This window comes from Nyctibius grandis, chromosome 3 (genome assembly GCF_013368605.1).
Source record: "Nyctibius grandis isolate bNycGra1 chromosome 3, bNycGra1.pri, whole genome shotgun sequence".
Lineage (NCBI taxonomy): Eukaryota > Metazoa > Chordata > Aves > Nyctibiiformes > Nyctibiidae > Nyctibius > Nyctibius grandis.
The window spans coordinates 76,703,569-76,714,829 of record NC_090660.1 but is presented as its reverse complement, the minus strand read 5'-3'; the positions used below and the strand labels follow the sequence as shown (position 1 = coordinate 76,714,829).

Here is an 11,261-nt window from a genome sequence, read left to right as displayed (position 1 = left end):
GGAAACCAGCTCGAGCCCTGGCAAGAGCTGTTGAAACTTGCTGGTGTTATATGTGTGTGGGATATTGAAAAACTGAGAAAAGGCACAATATGTGTCTCTTTATGGTCTCATCAAGTGACGCTGGAACAAGATAAAGTGTTTCCTTGCTTACCAGAACCAAGACTTTTCCAATACCATTTCAGTTTATCTTCCTTTATTTTCGCCTTCACTATTTTTTTTTCTTTAACAGCGTATCCTGCTAATCTATTTTTTTTTCCTTTAAAAACGCAGTATGTGCCTGTCTCTAGATTCGTAGAATTCAACCCAACACCTCTCCTACATGATTTGCAATGTTTACAGACTTTTTATGCTTGGGAAACCTGAGTAGGCTTGAGGTAAGATCTCCTCCACACACAAACCACAGCAAAAACCGGATTATTTGAACAAGATGATTGTTTATTATTTCAGGAAATAACGCGTTTTCCACGCTGCCATATTCTGGAGTGCACACGCACGCACACACTCAAGTCACTCGTGGGTGTCAGACCGGAGTGGGGAAGGGAGAAATCTGCCGCTTTGCAGCTGCGGGCTGTGAGAAAATCCCCCCTCTTCCGCCACACTAATCCGGGAATAAACTACTGCGATTAAATGCTCTACACTTTTACCTGCGTAGTTGGGATATTAAAGAGTGTCGTTTGGCCGCTTTGAGATGGGTATTTGTTACCCCGAGCAGCCGGGACCTGAGGAGTTGGCCACAGGAGTGAAGAAGTGGATCAGACGAGCACATTTTCAGCACGATTCTCTCTCCCCGCTCTCGTACGAAGAGAAACGTTTGCCGGTGTCTCGGAGACAAGGATAGTGCTGGTTTCCGTGTGCAGTAGTTGTTCGAGATCGTTCTTAAAATGAATTGCTTTTTTCTTAAGGTTTATTGGTATCTGAGGCTTACTGTTGCTGTTGTTTGTTTGGGAGTTGGGGGGGAGGTTTGACACTTCGAGTGCCTGGCAAGTAAAACTCCCGTCCCTGCCCCAAATGACAATTTGATACTGTCTTACACCCGGGTGCAGAAAGCGTCTTTTCTATCCCTCCTTTGTATGGAGCAGCGTGCGGCAGAACCCAGGCGTACGCTCGGAAAGATGGGGTGCTGCTATTAAAATTCGTACTACTGTTAGTTGCTGTAAAGCCGTAAAGGTGACTGGCAGCCCAGGAGCCACCTGGGCTGCTTGTGCCCTGTCATTTTAGGAGGGCAGCTTTGGTTCCAAACCTCGGTTCGTTCATCTGCCCGGTATCTCCACCAGCAGCAGCAGCAGCCAGCGGCGTGACACTGAGCATCTGCACGGCACGAAACACTCGGTTTGTGCCGTCGCTTCTCTCGTCGGCGGGACAACTCCCTGGCTGCCGACGGCCGAGAGCACGGCGGGGAGAAGCGCCGGTCGAACTGCGACAGTGAAAATGCTGCGATTTGGGCTGATGACGTGCGCCGTGACGCTAACCGCGCTCGTGAGGAGCTAATGATGCCGCTTCGCCAAACAAAGGAGGCTAACCGGTTTGATGTCCTGGTTATCAGCCACCTGGAAATCACCTTAGATAGCTATGTGTATATATTCCCGTGGAAATAAAATGGAATATAAGGACAAATCGGCACAAAAAGTAGCCCAGAGGAACTCGGGCTGCGACCGGCACGTAGCTGAAGTCCGGGCGTGGGGCAAAGCGTGAGGTGCAGCACCGCTGTCCCCGCTGCAGGGAAATCTGTCAAACCAGCCAAAACCGGGAAAAAATAAATAAAAAAAAAATAAACACTGTGGGTGAAGCCCGCAGGGGCACGCCGGCCCGGCAGCACCTGCTCGCCCCGCCGCACCCCCCTGCGCAGCCGGCTCCGCGCAGCCCCCCCGGGCGCGGCTTGCAGGGGAGCCCCTGGGTGCCCGCAGGTTGTCCGTGCCCCTGCGGCGCTGGCAGCCGGGGGGGGCCCTGCGGCCCCTCACCCCAGGGGTGGGGGGGCTGCCAGGTGTCAGTGATGCGGTCGCCGGGGGAGTTGAAGTTTTGGTTCGCGATTTAGGGTAACGCCGTTTTGGGAATGCGCCCCACTACAAATCCCGCCCGTGTGAACGTGGCTTGTCGGTGCCTGCTCCGAGGCCACGTATTTCCAGGGATAGTGATTTCACTGAAAATAAAATAAATTTTAAACACCCGCGAACAACCGCTACTAGAAAGATAGACTACAAATCCCAGTGAGCAGCCCGCATACCGCGGGATCCCCCTCTCCCCTCGGAGGTGCGGAAGGGCCGCGGAGGTCGCCGCCTCCTCCGTGCCCCGCGCAGGGCGGTGGGCGGGAGGAGAGCGGCCACCTCCCGCTCCGTGCTCTGCTCCCGCCTCGGCCGCTCCTCCCCTCGGGTCGGGGAGATCTGCCTGGGGACCCAGCAGGACTTTCCTGTTTACCCGGCCCCGGTGGCCCCCGCTGGTGCTACCACTGGTGCCGGCGCCCTTGGGAGGGGAAAGGAGGAGCGGGGGTGGGGGCCGGGATGGGGGGAGATGGTGGTAGCGATGAACTAGGAGACGGGAAGCCTGCAAGAGCAGCTGCTTTGTATTAGGACCTGGGCTGTACTTGTCCTGCTCAGCCAGGCACCGGGGGACAGCGCTGCTGCGCGGGGGCGGCAGCCCCCACTCCCCGCCGCCTTGAGCCTCTCCAGGCCGAGACCCCCGGAGGCCAGACCCCGCTGGTGCCCCTGCAGAGCTGACCTGCAGCCAAGGCACCAGGGGCCGAGCAAGGGCTCCGGTGCGACCCCCGGTCCCCGTCTCCCCTCACACCCCACCCCGCGGCTCCATTCACAACTGAGGCCGCTTATACAAAGCGGCAGGGCCGGGGCAGGGCTGCTCCGGCCCCAGGTAGGGCGCAAAGCGGAGCGGGGAGGCTGTAAACGTCTCCTGAGGCGCTTCCCGGCGGGTGGCTCAGCTTGTAACGGAGAGATCACGTAAATCTTTAAATCTCTTATGAAAATTAATAAAAACACACGACATCCTAGACAGTCCCGAGCAAGTGATTTTTATCTGCCATTTCACGCGTTTCATTATCTACCTAAATACACACACACCCCCCACCCCACCCCCCCCCCCCCCGTGATTTAATGTAGTTTACGGAGACCACAGGCATTTTTGGCTTCCCTCAGCCTTTTCATTCTGGCGCTGGCAATGGGTCTGACTTCAGACTTCTCTCAACAGTTGAATATATCTGGGGGTTGGGATGAGACCAAGGAGGGAGAAAATGACTGCATTCAATGTACTTGTCTCGGTGCCTCTTCAAACCTACTTGGAGAGCCCCAAGCGCTTCAAACCCCGTATTTCTGTGTACTTCTCTGGGCGCTCGCTCTGTCACCGTTACGCCCCGACGGAGAGTTTCTCTGGAAGCTGGAGACCCTGGTCGGGCTCGGGGGAAGGCGGGGGCTGGCTTTAATCAGCATTGTCAGAGAACCAGAATCAGGTGTGGATTTGTTTCAGGCCATGTTTGCATCAATCAGTATTTTCGTTACAATCTTGTCAACAGTTTTAATTCAAAGCGTATGCTAAAGCCGGAGAATTTAAGCGGTACAAGGGAGAGCGTTATTTTTAGAAAAATGTTATTAAACACGTTGGCATGGCTGAAATATTTTGATTGTACCAGAAGGTGGTAATATTTTTTCTTAGCTTTATCGGCAACGAGATGGCTCGATACGGTGTGTGAGGACGCTCCCTAATTTTAGCGAGCTACGACCGTGGCCTGCCAACGCAGAGGAGCACACGGTCTCCTCCTGAGCGGTTCCCTGGAAGTCCAGGTTAGGCGCAGATATAATCCTCCGTTTCCCCCAGCACCGGCAGCCGCTGGCGCAAGCGGTGCGAGCACGGGGGGTCTGCGGGCAGGGGTACCAGCGCCCGCCCTTGCGCACCTTGGGGCGTCCTGCGCCGCGCAGCGCTCCGCGCCCCCCCCGCCCCGCGCAGCGCCCCGCTGGCAGCTGCCGGGGGACCCGCTATGCCCTGCGCTCAGGTTGTCGCCTCCGGCGCTGCGGGTAAAGAGGGGGCGAGAGCCCGCGGCGACTCTTCAGGTTTTGCGCGAAAGACGGTGGCGGGCCTGTACGCGGGTTTGCAGGGGACACCCGATGCCAGGCGCGGAGAGGAGCGGAGAGCATCTCCCGCGGAGCCGGGACCGGCTCAGCCACCCTGCGGCCCCGCTCAGGAGATTAAATACGACGGATTAAAGACTATACCGACAGAGAAGCGCTCCTACCTGCGCTGTACTTTTGGCTGAGCTATTTGCGCGGGGCTGGGGCGGTCCGGCTGCGCGGTGCGGTGCGGACGACCTGCGCGCGTCTCACCGGCTCTTTTCGCTCCCGCTCTCCGGCATCCCCAGCTCACTTTTCACATCAAATAGGCCATTAACTTTTGATGCTGGCTGTTAACATTCCGTGTTTCCCAGTGATGTTTCCTGCACGCTGAGCCCCCTCCGCCCCCACTTCTGTCCAAATTCGCATTTAAACACGACCCGGGAAATCTGAATTTCCGTCGAAAATGGAATTTTGAACATAGACACTCATTCGTCTCTTCGCGCTTGGCCTCACATCGAAATCGCTTTCGGAGGAGCGACCTAACGTTTTAGATGCCCCGGAAAGCGTGTTGAATTTTTGGCTCGCTTACATGTTTTAGCAAGCGAGCCAGAATGAGAGCTATTAAAATACTGACTAATGCCTGAGAAGACGATTTCCACGACTTCAAAGCCCTTATGCGACTATTGGCAACAGCTGCGCTCAAGCGCTGCAAACAGCCAAAGGGATCGGAGACGCGTTAGCTCCTCGTGTTCAGGACGTTATTAAGCAGGAGCAGTGACTCAAATCTTCAGCCGAATAGGTTTTGGGGTGGTTTTTTTTTTTCCCCCGTTTGATCTCCCAGTTTTCCCTCTCGGCCGTAGGGAAGCCACCCGAGTGACTGAATGTAGTGTCGAAGGAGCACCTCCAAGGTGCTCCCGGAGGTCCCCTCTGCGAGACAACCGGGTGGGTCCAGGGTGGGCGGAAGGGGATGATTTCACGCATATACCTGGGTTTGCACCCCGGTCTCTGTCCACCAGCCCACTTCCCCAAACCCTCGCAGCGGGGGGGTGAGGCGGCGGAGCCCCGGGGTAGGTCCCTGCCACCTCCCTCGCAGCATCACTCCGACCCCGTGTTCCCCTGTGGGACCTCAAGCCTGGGAAGTCCCGTCAAAGCAGTCAGGGAGGGGAGTGTCCAAAACACAGGAGAGTGGTCTGGGCTCAACATCCCCAGCCCGGCTCCGCGCAGCCCCGGGCCCGCAGAAGCAGCTGCGTGGCTGGGTCGGGGCAGCTGAGGCCGGCGGTCACCGCACTTCCCTCTTCCCTGGGTGGTTCCTAGCACGTTTGCACGTTCAAATTTGGCCGTGGGATAATATTTACTTAAAATTCGCCGTTTCGTTAACTTTCTTGACAAAAAAAATTTGCTTTCTGGAGTATTTCCAGACGTGTGCTCAGAAGAGGCCTGAACAAACTTGGAGAAGGTAATCTTAAATTGAAGCATTTTCCCTCAGATATCTAAGGATGTTATTTTTTTCCTATTAACCTGTCAGAAATGTGTTGCAATGCCTTCATATCCTTTTGTTCATTAAAGGAATATTATTTTATTTTTTCATCATTACAATAAACATTTGCCTTGTGAGTTAATATTTTCTTCGAAGGCATTTGAACATCCTGTTACAAATACAATTTTCTCGAATGTACCAAGTAATTTTCTTTTATGATCTTCATGAGGATATAGTAATGACAGGTAAGAAAGACTTACACTGTCAACAAAATGATTAAATTACACGGACCAACCTCTCGGGCTGTTAGGAGTTAAATCGAGCCACAAGTGCTAAGGAGAAAGAGGAATGTTAAATATACACAAGTTTTCCAAGATCCCAAGATAAGACAACTTTGAGTAAACTCCTATATCTGATAAACTACTGTTCCAACTTTGCAATAGTGACTCTGCACTTAACTGCTTCCACAAGTGGCCTCATGCAGAACTGAGGCACATGTCCATGTTTGCAGAATGTGCCCTTAAACAAGTGGATTGTCACTCCGAATGGTTCAGCCTCCCATTAATACCTGTGTTATGTACACAGGTTTCTGATTTCAGGCCTTTACAGTTGAAGAACCTCGACTAGAATTGTAGAGAGACCAAAGCTAAGGATATTATTCCATTTTGCATAGACTATTCAGTTTGAAGATCTTAATGAACAAAGACACAATAAAAATTACCAGAGAGTTTAAAATATAAAATAGAATTTCACTGATAATCTCCTTTATAATCTGGTTTTAGCCAGTTATTTCATGGAGGAAACTTCTGTAAATCCATGTATTCATAAATACATAAATCCGTGAATAGTTTCATTAAAATTACAAATAGAAGTGTTTACAGTGTTAGATCTTAGAAAGCATTAGAGATGAATTTACAAATACTGAAAAAAGTGCTCAAACCTCATTGGAAGTCAGAGGGACTTCTACCACTGAGCTGAGGAGCTGTGGGAAGTTTCTGTCTGCAGCGACACAAATACCAGATCATGAACGTGGAAGATGATCTTTTCAGCTGCTCCACACAATGGTAAGTGGCTACTTTTCCCACCTCCCTCCGTCTTCATCAGTTTTAGACAACTCCCTATAAAAAAGATATTGACACATTAACAGAGTATCAGGGGAAAAGATGAGCAGCATAGCAAAGGGAGAAATATTTAAAGTTTTACTTTCTAAATCAGCAAATTGTGTGGAGGACAACAATAAACATTAGAGGTATTGAAAACATAAACACTACAGATGAAAATGGTTTCTTTTGGGGAGTCAAAGAAAACACAACCAAGAGTTAGACTAAATGGATACACTTGTGAGTGGACTATGTGTTGTCTTCTCGTGGGATCTTCTAAAGGAGTAAGTGAAGCTCTGCTGTCACATGTGACTCATGGCTTTATAGGTGCCAGTTCATACTGGATCCCAGTAGCATCTGCCTCAGAAATGTTTCCATGTTCCATTAGAACCTGTTAGTGGAAACACTCCCTTTGAATCCTGTATTTTTTCTAGTAATAAAAATTTTGCTTTTAATTACATCTAGGTGTAATTAAAAGGTGAAGCTAAGGACCGCATTTCACTCTGGAACTGAAAAGCTCAGTTTTATTTGTCCTTTGCATGGGTAAGTCAGGTGTATACTCATGGCAGTACTTTTGTTCATAATGCCTGTGCCAGAGCAACATCTAGCTCACTTGTCCCAGCTGCGTACATCGTGCAGGGGATTAGGGGCAACAGCATTAAAAATGTCTTTCTGTTACTGAAGGAAACCAAAAAGACTCTGAGGCAGACAAGCAGATGTTTGTTGACTAAGGAGGTCCTATTTTATACTCCCTTTCTAGTATGAAACTTCACTTAAGTAAAACAGTCATTAAAAAATAGTCATATTTTAGAAACTGAATATATGCTTGAGTTGCTTCTAGAAAATTAAACTGCAGCATAGACTGAGTGCTGGGTTGTTTTTTTTTTACTCATCAGGGCAAGGCAAGCAGCATGCTACAGTAGACCTGACACAGAAGGAAAAAACATACAGATAGGGCACAACACAATCTCTGGTAATGAACTGAAATCCTCGAGTCTGTAAAACCACATTGTATTCTTGAGTGATGAATTTTGTATTTGGATCACTAACTTAGTTGAAAGAAGTGTAAAGACAGCTCCCTACTGGCAAAATATCTGAGGAGCTTACAGAATGCTGTTTATTCCAGCTAGTGTCTGGAATAAATTATGTTCAAGAAATTGGCTCCCGATACTCCTATTTCAGATGAGAATTTGTACAGTGTGCTAAGTCCTAACACTTCTGGCCAAACCATAGCCTTCATTAGGATTTGCCATTCATCATACCTGCCAGGAGCTCTCAGATCTGGAGAGGTGCTCGTTTTGGGGAGTGAAAGAATAACAGAAAAGAAACTGTTTACCTGGAAGCTACTGTCAGTTCTCAAAGGCACTGGTCTTCCAGATTTCAGGGCTATAAGGTGTCAGCCCTAATACGTTTTCTTACTATTCCTTCTGAAATTCATTAGCTACATAAGGAAGACCCAAACTGGTTTTAGCTAACACTATAGGTCATATAAGCCACTTCACATTTTAGAGGTTTCTACTGCAGACAAAGGGATAATGACAGCAGGTGACCTGACAGCTCTCGGGGTGGGAGGGAGTTTTCACAACTTGCTTTTACTCCAGTGGCAACAGCAGATGCTTGCCAACTCATGAGACTGGACTCTAGGAAGCAGGATGGCAATCTGAGTGCTATTTTAAACATTTTAATCTAAACCCCATGTTTATCAATCACCTATTGTGAACGGTAGTTATGTTGATTTTTTACTCAGTGCCTAAATATTATATAGGCTCACTTGATTCTTCTCACAACATCAACAGCTCAAAACCATGCAGAAGGGGAAAGCCAACAGAAACAGTGCAAAGTCAAATCTAAGACAATCCAAATCACTCATCACTGTAGTGTCCAGGGCTTCCTATAGGAAAGAAGTCCACTCTTTTACTTCCATAAGTAGGCTCAGGGCTCTCATGAAAGCAAGGTCCTGCTTTCAGCTGTGTTGCCAGCATTCTCACAGGTTTATGCAACGTTTACCTCCATCCTGGAGCTGACGTTCATATTTTATTCTGAGGTATCCCAGACAAAAATAAGAGCATCCCTGGAGTCCTACATATGCTCTGGCAGAGACCTTCTTAAATATTTTTGATATGTGTATGTTTTTTGAATACTCTACTACTTGCTCAAAATCAGTAACTATCTAGGAAATATGAATCTTTGAATTTTTACCAGGCAAGATTTCTAGGTGAAAAAGGACAGAATTTGGACATACGCTTAGCCCTACACCTGACTTTGAAGAAAGGCTTCATCACAGACTGGCTATTCAACCACCTGTTAGTCAAAGCTAGTGAATTTCTAAAGGAACTGCTCTGTACAATGTAGAATTTAGGCTGCACACATCTATACCATGAGTCCAGGAGAAAGGATGTTGCAGAGTTCCTGTTTCCCTCTTTGCTTCCAGAGATTTTTCTGTATCCACATGTGCTCTTCTCCATTTCATATTCCACTAGAAGGGAGCAAAGCAGACCTGTGACTTTACCTCTTGAGTCTTCCTTATAATCTGTGGACCACAATTTTTACAACCCATAGGTCACATTCTCCACTCAGGTATGTTAAGGCAATTTAATCTGCTTCCCTACAGTTAAGAAAGATCATAAATGCTTGTGGGAACATAATTGCAATTTCTCTAAAGGAAGAAATATGTTTTGTACTTTCTGAAATTGACATACAGGCAAACTGCGAAGAGCTGGAAAAGGAAAATAGCAGAAGAGTAAGTACTGAAGACAAAGAAGTGTCTGAAATAAATAGAAGAGCTTGAAGCAATGGCAACTTTTTTGTTTTGCCTGTCTAGGGGAGCACATCTGGTTTAAGAATGAAGAAAGGTAAGAGGAGGCCTGGACTGCAATGGTCATCTTTATAGTACAGGTAAAAAAAAAAATCAGCAGCTGTGCTGCTTCCATGTGGACCAGACTACCAAACTGAGCAGGGCATTAATTTACGTTAGACTCAGATGCCAGTGCTTCACGTTTCATGCAGGGTCTAAGTTCATACCTCTAGGATGGACAAGCAAAGAGAATGTTCTACCACTGTTTTGCATCGGCTTTGTACCTGAAGTATAAGACACAAGGAATCAAAGCCATGGTTTCTCTCTTCATAGGTAATGAGGAGGGGATAATGTGCACAAGCTCTGATTTTAGGGATAATCCGAGGTGCATGCAGTCAGATGCCATACGCGTAGCACAGCTTCTTCCAGAGCAGTGCTCCCACGCTGTCCTTGATGCCTTGACTCATTCTTTGCCTCCTCCATCAAGGGCAGCGATGGATTTCCCAGCGCGGTGAGGAGCGGTGTCAGATAACCCCCTGCGGCCCGGGGATGCTGCAGGTACCCTCCCGACTGCCCGCCCGGTAGCCCCCGCGCTGCCAAGAAGGCGGAGGAACTGCCAGTTAGATTTGGGGAGGGGGGGGGTGTTTAAACCTGCGGCCGTCCCTTACGACCCCGCAGCACTGCAGGAAGCCGGCATCCCTCAGGGCCCATCCTTCCTCTCTCCAATAATACCTTCCTTCTTAAAAATAACAACAACAACAAAATAATGGAGGGGGGTGGGAGGAGAGGCCGGCGGCGCTCTCGGTGTGCCCTGGCGAGCCGAAAGCGGCGGCAGCGGGGGACAGCGGCGGCGCGGCCGGGCAGGCGCGGTGCTGCCGCCGGGCGAGGCGGCGGCGGCGGGAGGAGGAGGAGGAGGAGGCGGGAGGACGGTCCAGCCGCTCCGGGGAAATTTCCTCGCCGCTGCCGCCTCCCCGAAACCCCTCCCCGCCCAGCGCGGCTCCGTGCTCCTCGCAACTTACCGCCGGGCGCCGCTCCTGGGGAGCCGCCGGGCCCGCGCCGCCGCCGCCGCCCCGGAGGCCCCGCGGAGTAAGTGCGCGCCGTGCCGAGCCAAGCCGAGCCGAGCCAAGCCGTGCCGTGCCGTGCCGTGCGGAGCCGGGGCCGTGCCGGCGGGGCCCTGGCTGCCCGCCCCCCCGGAGCCGGCGCGGCGCGGGGTGCCAGACACGTGGGCGCGGCGGGGGACGGGCGGGACGCGCCGGTTCATCCCCGGCCGTTGCGCCGCCGAGGGTGGTTACGCGGGCGCGCAGCGCGGCTTGCGGCGGGGAGGGAGGAGCGAGGCTGCGGTAGCCCCGGGAGGGTGGGAGGGGAAGGGGCGGCAGAACTCGGTTCACCCGGCGCCGCGGGAGCCCCTGGTGCCGGCCGGGGGTCGCCGGGCGCTGCGGCGCGTCCCCGGGGACCTCGGCGCGTCGGCTCCGCTGAACGCGTGTTTTTGTGGCAAAGGGTAAAAACCTGCGGGCGCGCGTCTGCCTTCGCCCCCTTCCCCGGGGCCTGCCGGCTGGGAGCACGGCAAGTGTCGGGGGAGGTGTCCAGGCCCCCAGCAAGGAGCGGGCAGCTCCTCCTCGGCGGACGGGGACAGGCGGTCAGTGTCGGAGCACCGACGGCGATCGCACCGCGCTGCCCGCTGCGCCGGGCACGGCCCCACTGGGGCGACCGCTTCCCCGCCGGAGCGCGCTGGGTGCCTGCCTTCAGGGGCTCGGGGAAGGCAGGAGGCGAGGAGGGATGCTCGCCTCTTCCCGCCTCTCTCCTCACATCTCTGCACCTTGCTCGGGACGAGAGTGCCGAGC

The 11,261-nt window shown here is 51.7% G+C and overlaps 1 long non-coding RNA gene across 1 annotated transcript; it reads right to left on the bottom strand.

The window, feature by feature from the left end:
• Window positions 1-6,405: 6,405 nt before the first annotated feature.
• On the bottom strand, window positions 6,406-10,526 carry LOC137661548 (uncharacterized). The gene is made up of 3 exons (XR_011047876.1): window positions 10,440-10,526; window positions 9,003-9,102; window positions 6,406-6,644 (listed from the first exon to the last, which is right to left on the bottom strand). It is a non-coding gene; the product is annotated as an uncharacterized lncRNA (long non-coding RNA).
• Between the last annotated feature and the right edge of the window lie 735 nt (window positions 10,527-11,261).